The sequence below is a fragment of the Pelodiscus sinensis genome, unplaced genomic scaffold (assembly GCF_049634645.1).
Source record: "Pelodiscus sinensis isolate JC-2024 unplaced genomic scaffold, ASM4963464v1 ctg47, whole genome shotgun sequence".
NCBI lineage: Eukaryota > Metazoa > Chordata > Testudines > Trionychidae > Pelodiscus > Pelodiscus sinensis.
In genome coordinates, this window is record NW_027465886.1 from 907,676 (window position 1) to 919,980 (window position 12,305).

Consider the following 12,305-nt stretch of genomic DNA (forward strand, 5'->3'; position numbering starts at 1 on the left):
ACAGAAAGGGCCACGGGAGACCTATGTGGATCTGGCCTCCCGCCTGGCGCAATACTGCCGCAAGTGGGTGTCTGGAGTCGGAGCCCAGACCGCAGAGGAGCTGCTCAAGCTGGTCATGATGGAGCAGTTCTATGAAGTGTGCCCACCCAAACTGAAGCAAAATGCAGGACAATGTAGCACTTTAAAGACTAACAAGATGGTTTATTAGATGATGAGCTTTCGTGGGCCAGACCCACTTCCTCAGATCAAATAGTGGAAGAAAGTAGTCACAACCATATATACCAAAGGATACAATTTAAAAAAATGAACAAATATGAAAAGGACAAATCACATTGCAGAACAGAAGGGGGATGCGGGGGGGTGGGAAGGGGGAGGAAGGAAGGTAAGTGTCTGTGAATTGCTGATATTAAAGGTAGGGAGAGTGGGATGTTTGTGAGTTAATGGTATTACAGGTGATAATTGGGGAAACTGTCTTGGTAATGGGTGAGAAAGTTCAAAGTCTTGTTAAGTCCTTGTTGGTAAGTGTCGAATTTTAACATGAATGACAGTTCAGAGGATTCCCTTTCAAGTGCAGATGTAAAAGGTCTTTGTAGCAGAATGCAGGTGGCTAAGTCATTTAGAGAGTGTCCTTTCTGGTTAAAGTGGCAAGAAACTGTTTTCTCTTTGTGATCTTGTCTGATATCTGTTTTGTGGGCATTAATCCTTTGGCGAAGTGTCTGAGATGTTTGTCCAATGTACATAGCAGACGGACACTTTCGGCACATGATAGCGTAGATTATATTTCTGGATGCGCAGGAATATGTGTTCTTGATCTTATAACTCACTTGGTTAGGTCCAATAATGGTATCAGCAGAATGAATATGTGGACAAAGCTGGCAACGGGGTTGGTATTAGTGTGGTATGTCCTGTGGTGGTTGGTAAGAATCATCTTGAGGTTAGGTGGTTGTCTATAGGAGACTATGGGTCTGTCTCCCAGAGCCTCTTTGAGTATGGTATCCTGTTCCAATATAGGCTGTAGTTTATTGATAATGTGTTGGACAGGTTTAAGTTGGGGGTTGTAGGTGATGACAAGTGGTGTTCTATTGTTGGTTTTCTTGGGTCTGTCTTGAAGTAGATGGTTTCTAGGTATTCGTCTGGCTCTTTCAATTTGCTTTTTTGTTTCTCTGGGTGGGTAGTTGAGATTTATAAATGCTTGGTAGAGATCCTGAAGCTTCTGGTCTCTGTCAGTGGGGTTAGAGCAGATGCGGTTGTATCGAAGGGCTTGGCTATAGACGATGGATCGTGTGGTGTGTTCTGGATGGGAGCTGGATGCATGTAGGTAACTGTATGAGTCAGTGGGTTTTCTGTAGAGAGTGGTGTCTAATTTTCCATTGTTGATTTGTACGGTGGTGTCCAGGAAGTGGATCTCTCGTGTAGAATGGTCCAGGCTGAGGTTGATGGTGGGGTGTAGGTTGTTGAAATCTCTGTGGAATATCTCCAGTGTTTCTTGGCCATGTGTCCAGATCATAAAGATGTCATCGATGTACCGTAGGTAGAGGAGGGGTGAAAGGGGACGGGAGTTGAGGAAACGTTCTAGGTCAGCCATAAAGATGTTAGCATACTGTGGGGCCATGCGTGTACCCATGGCTGTGCCGCTGATCTGGAGGTATAAGTTGTTCTCAAACCGGAAATAATTGTGGGTGAGAACAAAGTTACATAGGTCTGCTATCAGGTTGGCAGTAGTGTCCTCTGGGATAGTGTTTCTAATTGCTTGTAATCCGTCTTCATGTGGGATGTTGGTATATAGAGCTTCTACATCCATGGTGGCAAGGATGGTATTATTGGGGAGGTTATCGATGTTTTGTAGTTTCCTTAGGAAGTCAGTAGTGTCTCGGAGATAGCTGGGGGTATTGGTTACGAAGGGTTTGAGAAGAGTGTCTACATAGCTGGATAGACCAGTAGTGAGCGTGCCAATACCAGAGATGATGGGACGTCCGGGGTGCCCAGGTTTATGGATCTTGGGAAGTAGATAGAACAATCCTGGTCGGGGGTCAGAAGGTGATTCTGTGAGGATTTGTTCCCGAGTAGCTGTGGGGAGGCTTTTAAGGAGACAGTGTAGTTTCTTTTGGTAGTCCAAGGTGGGATCAGAGGGGAGAGGTTTGTAAAATGTGGTGTTCGAGAGTTGTCTGGTTGCCTCCTGGTTATAGTCGGCCTTATTCATAATGACCACAGCACCTCCTTTGTCAGCTGGTTTGATTACAATGTCCAGGTTGTTTTTGAGACTCTGGATGGCATGGTGTTCAGCGCGGCTAAGATTGTGTGTCGCTTGTTGTCGTTTGCGAATAATGTCAGTCTGTGCGTTGTTGCGGAAGCTGTGTATATAGAAATCCAGATTGTAATTCCGACCGTCAGGGGGAGTCCACATAGAATTATTTTTCCTTTGGTGTTGGTAGGGGGGATCTGGTAGGTCAGATTGATGTTCAGTGGTGGTTTGGAAATATTCTCGGAGACGGAGGCGGCGAAAAAAAGCCTCAAGGTCACCACAAAATTGTATCCAGTTTGTGGGGGACTTTGGGCAGAAAGAGAGACCCCGGGACAAGACAGACTCTTCTGCTGGATTGAGTTTGTAGCTGGAGAGGTTAACAATTATCCGGTGGTTTGAGGCAGTTGCTGTAGTAGCCAGTGGTATGGAGCAGGTTAGAAAATTTATTGTCTTTTCTTTGTTGTAGGGAATAGAAGTGTGTATAGTAGATTTCTTGTCTGGTGGAACAAAAGTCTTGCAAGGTGTCAGTCGGTGTGGATGTTTGTCTTGAGATGAGACGATCTAAGTTAGAAATGTCAAACTGACATTGTCAAATTGTCAAACTGACAATGTCAAAACCCAAACTGAGGCTGTGGCTCAAGGACCGGAGACCAGAGAACCCCCAGGAGGCCGGGAGACTGGCGGACGAGTTCACGGAGAGCCGGTCCGGGTGTGAACGGGAGTCCCGGAGAGAGAGGGAACCGCGCAGAGACCGGATCTCGGCTGAGCGACGGAGGGAGTCAACTACGGGGCGAGACCAAGGAACAGGTCGTCTGCGCCCCAGAGAACCAGCCAGGGCCTGGACAGAGACAGCCCAAAGCCTAACTTGCCATCGCTGTGGGCAAAAAGGCCACAAGAGGGCTCAGTGCACCAGGTCCCAGGACCGGGGACTTTCCAGGGTTAACTGGCTGGGGCGGGAGGAAGGGCAGGCTGCCCCAGAGGCAGGGGCTGGCAGGCAAACCTCAGCTCAGAGAGAGGGGAAGGATGCTCAGTGCACCTCCCCTGGGAGGTCTGACCCTCGGGAGGCGGATTTCTCCGTGTACCGGGTGGGGGCAGGACGGCCCCTGCGGAGCGAGTGCCTCATACCCCTGGAGGTGGATGGTAGGAAGGTGACGGGCTTCTGGGACACGGGGGCGGAGGTGACTCTGGCCCGATCCGACATAGTGGCCCCGGAGCGGATACTACCCCACGCGCAGCTGACCCTGAAGGGCATAGACGGGTCCCCGTTTAAGGTGCCTGTAGCCAGGGTGCATCTGAAATGGGGGGCCAAGGAGGGCCTCAAGGAAGTGGGGGTGCACCCGCACTTGCCCACCGAGGTGCTGATGGGGAATGACCTAGAGGAGTGGCCCCATGAATCCCAGCGGGCTCTAGTCACTACCCGGAGCCAGAGCCAGCGGGGGGCTGACAACGTGGGTCCAGGGAAGGACTCCTGGCAGCGTCCTCAGGGTCCCATCCCAGTGGACACGGGGTCCAGCCAGGCTGGGACTCCGGACCTAGGCAGAGGTGGGGGACAGGTCCCGATCCCTGCCTCAGCAGCTGAATTCCAGGCTGAGGTGCAGGCAGACCCCTCCTTGCAGAGGCTGAGGGACCAGGCTGGCCTCCGTGCAGCTCAGCCCCGGGGGAGAGGTGGCCAGGAGAGATTCCTGCGGGAGCGTGGGCTCCTGTTCCGTGAGTGGCTCCCCCCCAGGAAGGCGAGGGCATGGGGGGTCCAGTGGCAGCTGGTCGTCCCCCGAAAGTATCGCCTCAAGCTGCTGTATTTGGCCCACGATGTCCCCGTTGGGGGCCACCGGGGGATCCGGAGCACCCGGCTGAAGCTGCTCCAGCACTTCTATTGGCCGGGAATCTTTACAGCCGTGCAGCGGTACTGCCGGTCCTGTGACTCCTGCCAGAGGGGCGGGAAGGCCCAAGACAGGAGGAAAGCGGCTTGGGGGTCTCTACCCCAGATAGAGGACCCTCTGGGCTTGCTGAGAGAGTTATGGGAGGGGAAGACCTCCCTGGATGGAGCATCGGGGATGGAAGCTGCCCTGGCTGTCCAGAGAAGGCTCGCTGGGCTCATGGCCCCGGCCCGAGAGACCCTGGCCAGAGATCAAGGCCAGCGGAAGGGTGGGTGTGACCCCCGAGGACAGGCCTGCGCCAGTCGCCCTGGAGCGGGGCGGCGAGTGGACAGAGGGAAGCCAGCTCATGTGGGGCCTTGCCACGGCCGGCCTGAGTCAAGGGGAGCACCCATGTCCCTGGGGCGGGTTCCCACGCAGAGGACCCGAACTTCCCTAGGTCACGAGCGGAGTGACCCTGCTCAGTTTGCTCTCGGAGGGGGGAGAACTGTGACGTAGGGGGGGTACTTGCTGGGCTGTGGTGACCCCTGCTGTCTGGAGCAAGACCCAGCAGGGAAAACCTCGCTAGGCAGAGGTAAGGCCAAACTTGTTGAACCAGTGGCCAGACACCCCCCATGGAGAGGAACAAAGGAAGGTGGAATGCTGCCCTGACTGCGGGGGCAGGGCTGCAAGGGAATTTAGTTAGTTACTGTGGGAGAGCATGGAGGAGAGCCTAGGAGAAGGGGCTGGAGTTTAGGGGCCCAGTCTCCCCCATCTCAAGGGGGCCTGAGGCATCCTAGCCCAGCTCTGGGACCAGACTACATCTGTGCTGTGCTGTATCCTGGAGAGGCAATAAACTTCCTCTATTCCACCGGCTGGTGAAGTCTGTTTGTGCCCTTTCGGGGTGCAGGAGACGGGGAACCCCCAACGCGCCGTCACACCCACTGAGGCCCTATCAAAGCTGGGAAGGGTCGGTTGCACCCCTTTGCCATATAGGTGTCTACAAAGGAGGAGTAATATCCCCCGAAGGGCACACGGTGATTCTCCTTACGGGGAGTGGTGTTATTTGCATGGCATTGAAAGATTGTACTGTTCTCACTAGGGTGGCTGTAGGGGGAGCATGAGAGTGATTTCATTCTCCAATCTTAGACAACTGCTCCTCCCCAGATTCAGCCCCGTCCCATTCCACACCCAACACCAGTGACCTTTTCCCTCCTCCACACTTATCCATTTAGATACATTGATTCCCACTACTTCCCAAGTGTCGTTACTGTTCCATGTCTTGTTAAACGGATGAGGTCCTCCGGTGAGGCCTGGGGAATTAAGTGGGATTGCCAAGACAGGAACCAGCTTGTGAGTGGGCTGGGATGTGGCTGCAGACCCAGCAATTAGAGATATTAAGGGTCTGAGCGATCCATACTTGCTGGTGGATAAAAGAATTGTCATTGTGGATTCCCCAGACCTTAAGACACCAGTGGCCAAGGAACAGGCCCCACCAGAGGCACATGTTGGAGGCAAGACCCTTTTGGTTCTGGCAACCTCAGCTGAGGGAACCGCAGTCACGGTTTTATGTCCACCAGGCAGCAGGCGCTAGGCTCACTACTGCTTCTTCTTGGGCCTTCCTTTTGGTCCTCGTCTGCTTCAGGCAACCCTTACGCGAACGTAGGTTGTAAGGTATCGCAGGCTGTTCCTCTACGTCTTCTTCTGGAGTCAAAATTGACTCTGCGTGGTCCTGAGGCGATGATTGGTCCGCAGGGGGTGGTGCCTTCTTACTCTGCGAAGCCTGTATCCATGCTGCGATGCCGGATAGCTTAACAGCCGTCTGGGTAGAGAGCAGCACCTGATGCGGGCCCTTCCACCGGGGTTCCAAGGCGTGTTTGATGGTGGTGTCGTACGTAGACCCAATCATCTGTCTCGAGAGCGTGGCAGGCATCAGAGGCGGGTTCCGTCGGAGGCATCAGAGGTGGGAACCTGTGAATGGAAGGGACTTACAGCTTCCATTAGTCCCTTGCAGTACTGAAGGAGTATACTGTGAGTCAAGTTCAAGTCTGAGACTGGAGTAATGGTAGCCATTGTTCTCAATTTCAAAAGGACTTAATTTATGTCTTTGGGATGGGGTGGATTGAATTTCCATAAAGGCCAATGGTAAGGCTGCTGGCCAGCTTAACCCTGTAGAGTCACAACATTTTTTGCAAGCTTATTTTTTTTATCACACCATTTCATTTTTCAACTGCACCTGCGCTCTGTGGGTGGTAGGGACAGTGCAGCAGGTGTGTGACATGTCACACACGAGCCAGGTGCTGAACAAGTTGTCCAGTAAAATGTGTACCCCGGTCACTGGACAGAGTGGCAGGAATTCCTTTGGCAGGCATAATATGATTTAACAAACATTTGGCAACAGACAGTGAATCAGCTTTGCGACAAGGAAAGGCTTCAATCCATCCTGAAAATAAGCATACCATAACCAAAATAAATTCATATCGTTGACACTTAGGCATTTGTACAAAATCAAGCTGCCAATGCAAGAACGGTGCTTGGGGCAGGCCCCAGAACCCGTGAGCTACCTTTACAGGTTTGCCAACATTGTAGCTTTGGCAAGTGGCATAGGCGGTAAAGTGGCGGGCTGCAAAACAGCTGAAATGTGGGGCTCACCATCCTGCCTTAGTTACAGCAGAGACCATCCCCTCCTTTCCGACATGCGAAACATCGTGAAGGGGGGTAGAGTGAAAAGGGGGCCACAAAGGTACCAGTAGGCGAGCACCGACGGGAATCGGGGTATAGAGAGCAACCCTGGGTGACCCAGGAGTCTTTTTCTGCTTCTGGGACAGAGTCTTGGAGCAGGATGAGGTCAGAAAGGTGGTACAGAAACAGAAAGGGAACCGAGAAACGCACCTGGGGAAGGTTCTAGGGCAGTATTACACCTAGCAACATCAGTATCTGCTGTGGAGTGGCCAGGGCACTTAACAATAGCTAATGCAGATGGGAGTAAAACTGCATACAGGAGAGCAGCAATGTAGGGGCCATTCTTGATAGGGGCACCAGCAGAGGTAAGGAAACCCCGAGCTTGCCAGAGGGTGCCAAAGTCACGTACAACCTGTAGAAGCTATGTTTAGCTAGAAGCCATTTTGTGTATTAGAAACCATTTTAGCTTTTTTTTTTTAAGCACGTAAACCAGAGTGAATTTTTTTACCCCGTGAGAAGAGGCCTACAGGATGGGGCCTATTGGTATGTGTTAATTGGGCTGGTTGGGACAGGAGATGTACTCCCTCGTACCTGTCCGCCATCTTGTTGATAAGGCTTTGTTTTTCCAAATTTAATTAAGAATTTCTGTAATTGGATGCCCTGACGTCAGACTGTTTGGCTAAGGGTATAAAAATACTAGGATTAATTGTATTAGCAGCTTTACTGGGCCCGGCTTTGCTGGGACCACGTTTGGCTCACTTTGCTTTACTAATCAATAAAGCAATCAGTTGTTAGCCGCCTAAACAGAGAGGAGCGTGTTTTTGCTTCGACAGGAATCTCGGTGGAACCTCCAAATTAACGCGCCACTTGCCTGTATGGATGGACCGGCACTCCACTTCCAAACCTCTCAGAGCGCTCAATAAAAGGAAAAGGGAATACCTGTTACGAAATCTCCTGGTGAGGGCTTGGGATTTGGAGTGACGGCCGGCCATCGGGGTAAGGGGAGCTACGAAATTCAAATTTTGTGAAGCGGCTAACATTTTTGTCTGTCAGTGTCTGTCTTTGTCTATTAGGCCTGTCTTATGCGTCACAGTTCCAAAAGGGCACACCGGTGTCTCTAGTAAGGCAGCCATGCGCTGGATCCTCTGTGTTCGGACGCTAAAAGCTGGTGTGGTGCCAGTACTCTCTCTCGGCACACGGAAGCTTTGCTGTCTCTCTCTGTTATTTGTGGGCGTAGTACTGACCTCTGAGGCTAACCCCAGGCCATAGTACCCCATTCCGCCAGGCTGTCTCCAGGCGCCAGGACGTGGTGTTCTGCCGGGCTGGGGCAGGTGCCGGAAACCCTGCGAGCCAGGTGCACTTTAAGTCCAGTGCCTCGCAACCAAAAGGGGGGGGGGGGGGGGACCAGTGCGAGCAGGTAAATTCTTAATTCGGTGACTCGCAGAGCGAGCAGGCAGATTCTGATTCAGTGACTCGCAGAGCAAGCAGGCGAATTCTAATTCGGTGACTCGCAGAGCGAGCAGGCGGATTCTGATTCGGTAACTTGCAAAAGAAGGTGTAAGCAGGCGGACTTTTAGTTCGGTGCCTTACAAAATTAAGCGCGCGCAGAAAATGGGGGTAGGTCAGTCTACAGGAATTCCAGTGTCTTGATAATAAAAGCCTTCTGGTATAGGATCCTAATAAAGCCTGATATTATGTGCCGGATGTCTTAGGGCAGCGCCACTTAATAGAAACACCCATAAGAATTGAACAATACAAAAAAATGCATCTAAATGTGGAAACTGTAGGAAAAATGTAAAAAAAGGAAACAAAAATTGTAAAAAATAAAGAAAAAGTGTGTAAAAAATAAGTATAAATGTAATAAGTGAAAAATAAATGCCTCTGCATAGGTCTAAGACTTAAGCTAATCCCAGCTGCACCAGGGCTCTCCCACAAGGGAGCTCTGAACGCAAGGGGGGGAGGTCAGCAGAACCTCAAGACTCAACGAATATGTGAGAACATAAGAACGGCCGTACTGGGTCAGACCAAAGGTCCATCTAGCCCAGTATCCTGTCTACCGACAGGACACCATTTTAACCCCTGGCTAATAGCCTTTTATGGACCTAACCTCCATGAAATTATCTAGCTTCTCTTTAAACTCTATTATTGTCCTAGCCTTCACAGCCTCCTCTGGCAAGGAGTTCCACAGGTTGACTACACGCTGTGTGAAGAAGAACTTTCTTTTATTACTTTTAAACCTGCTACCCATTAATTTCATTTGGTGTCCTCTAGTTCTTCTATTTAGGGACCTAATAAATAATTTTTCTTTATCAGCCCTCTCCACACCACTCATGATTTTATAGACCTCTATCATATCCCCCCTCAGTCTCCTCTTTTCTAAACTGAAAAGTCCCAGTCGCTTTAACCTCTCCTCATATGGGACCCGTTCCAAACCCCTAATCATTTTAGTTGCCCTTTTCTGAACCCTTTCCAAGGCCAAAATATCTTTTTTGAGATGAGGAGACCACATCTGTACACATTATTCAAGATGTGGGCGTACCATAGTTTTATACAGGGGCAGTAAGATATTCTGGGTCTTATTTTCTATCCCTTTCTTAATAATTCCCGGCATCCTATTTGCCTTTTTGACCGCTGCTGCACACTGCGTGGAAGATTGCAGAGAACTGTCCATGATAACTCCAAGATCCCTTTCCTGATTTGTCGTAGCCAAATTAGCCCCCATCATACTGTACGTATAGTTGGGGTTATTTTTCCCGATGTGCATTACTTTACATTTATCCACATTAAATTTCATTTGCCAACTCCCCTTATTTCATAAGCTGCTAAGGTCTAACACTCTAGACCCGGCAGACTCTCTCTTTGGAGTGTGTAAAGTTAGTTTAAGTGGGGATTAGTCTAAACACCCCCCACTCTGCCAAAAGGCTCCCCTGTGTACTACATGTACGTGCATAATGGTCCAAGGACCTGTAAGCATTTAACAAATTGAAAAAGAGGAAAAATTCAAGCCCTGAGGAATAAAAGTAAAGCTCAGAAAAGCAAAAAAACCTCCCTGCAGTAAAATAGGTAACTTAAAAGTTGCTGCAGCACCTCTGTGACAAAATAATGCACAAAAAGTAAAAAAAAAAAAATCTCAGTTGGCACACCCATATCAACCAAGCTTGGGGGGAAAATGTGGTACAACATCACCCCTCTTGCAGCCTCTTTATAACGCATACACAGGTAAAAAAAAATCATAAAAAAATAACTAAAAGAAATTAGCTCTTCCCTTTAAAAACATGGGCTCCTGTAACAAACTTGCCCAATCCAAAGCAAAACACAAAGTTTAAAATAAGTTTAACAGTTTAAAAAAAGTGTTTCTCCAAATCCTAAGGGGGAGGGAAAAAAAAAACTGCTTTAAAAAATAACTCCTTGTTTCTTGCAGCCTCTTTTAATCATCTTAGCAATAAAACAGTCAAGTTAAACATTTGGCTACAAACACTTTGTTAAATCTATTGAAAAAAATAAAAAATTCTACTAAACCTTAATTGGTTAACCGCATAAAAAAATAAAATCTATACATTGTAAATTTGTAAAACCTGCACCCTAAGGGTTAAATGTGTCTTCCAAGAAACCTAATTATTGTTTAAAAAATCCAAGCCCAAAAACTTCACAGTGTTTCTGTTCAAGGCTAAGCTAATAGCACTTTTGGCTTGCTTTCAAATCCAAGGTCATGTGTGTCTGCAAACTGCCTGTCTGTTCTGGAAGGGGGGGAGCACTTTCCCCTATAAGTAAGTCTGTAACATTGCATGTAATTCTTTTCAGAAAAAAAAAACTTTTTTTGCTTGCTGGAATAGTAACTAGCAACCACCTTGTTCTAAAAAAGTTTCTGTGGCAGTAAAAAAATAAAAAATAAAAAAAAATAAAAAGCCTGGTCTGCAGTACAAGAGGGAAACTAAGGCATGCCACCTTTAACTTAATAATTAAACAATAAAGTAAGTTACTCAAACGCTCTAAAGCTAGTGTTCAAAATAAAAGCATACCATTGGGTAACAGCAGGCTGATCAAAAAGTAGCAAAAAGCTGTAAAAAAAAAAGTGTTCTAAAATATAATGCACCACCCCAACATGGGTAAAAAATGTTTTCTTTGTCTTTCAAATCATCAAGAAGCGCTAATATCATCTAAAAGTTAACTAAAAAAACCCCACGGTTCTGTGTCATAACATAATAATTTTGTGTTCTGTGTTCTGTCCAAATTTGTCTTGTGTGTGTCTTAATTGTAATATATGTATTTCTAACATTGTTGTGTGTACAATATTGTTGTTTTAATAAAAAAATAATTTAAGTCCCTTAAATAATCTTAACTTCGTGCTTTACACAGATGGCTTTTTTGCTTTTATAATTTTAGTAAAGTTTTAGTAGCAGGCTATGCAGTTTGTATTGTCTAAAATGTAGTAAAATCTGCTCCTCTACCTGCTGTTTTTCCCTTCTCTCCTACCATCGCCAGCTCCTTTGCCGTCTCTGTCAGAACTGGCCCTCCTGCAACACCAAGCCCCAGAATCGGAAAAGCAAAAGTAAAAACCGGCAGGGTGCACATTGCACCCAAACCACTTGTGGTGCAGCTCTAATGGCCACATTGTTGGCCCAGTGGTCTTGCTAACTCACCTTGCCCCCGTGCTCCATAAACTTTCGCACGTTGGCAAAGGGGGTAGCAATCCTTAAAACAAAATTGGTTTGCTCCCAAATTCTCCCAAGCAGCCAAAGATTACTGTCTGGCTTGCCCTGTCTGCCAAGCCCACAACGTGGGTAAACCTGTAAAAACAGTTCCGGCAACCAGACCTCCGCCTTTGGGACCATTTCTGAATTTACAAATGGACTTTATTCAATTGCTTAAATGTCAATCTTTTTAATAATGTGCTGGTTATTGTTTGCTTGGTTTTGAGAGGAGTAGAAGCTTATTCCTGCAGGAAAGCTGATGCCATCACAGTGGCAAAGAAACTTCTAAATCATTACATCCCATCATGGGAAATACACCTTGTGATCTCCAGTGATAAAGGTACCCACTTTACTGGGCAAATTGTTCAAAAAAACTGGGAAAGTACTACTCTACCAGACAAGCACTGCACTGTGCACGACACCTGGAGAGCGCAGAAGCAGTAAAAAGATGAAACAGGATTTTAAAGAACGAACTTGCTAAAATATGTAAGAACTCTGGCTTAATATAGACAGTAGCACTCCAGATTGCCCCAATGAGCATGAGAGCCACTCCTAATCAGAAAACTGGACTCAGGCCACATAAAATTGCACGTGGCCGACCTATAAGACTGTTAAGCAGCCCAGAAATTAACCTGGCTGATGCCACACTTGTTAAAGGCAAGAATTGTCAGGAACTTATGAGGTGTGTACAGTCTTATCATTCACAGGTTAAGAACGCCTTCCAGGAGGCCCCGACTGAGCCGTGCCATAAACTACAACCAGGAGACTGGGTTTGCGTGAAAGTTCACAAGCGAAAGACTGCCCTGGAACCCAGGTGAAAGGGGCCCTACCAAGTTCTTC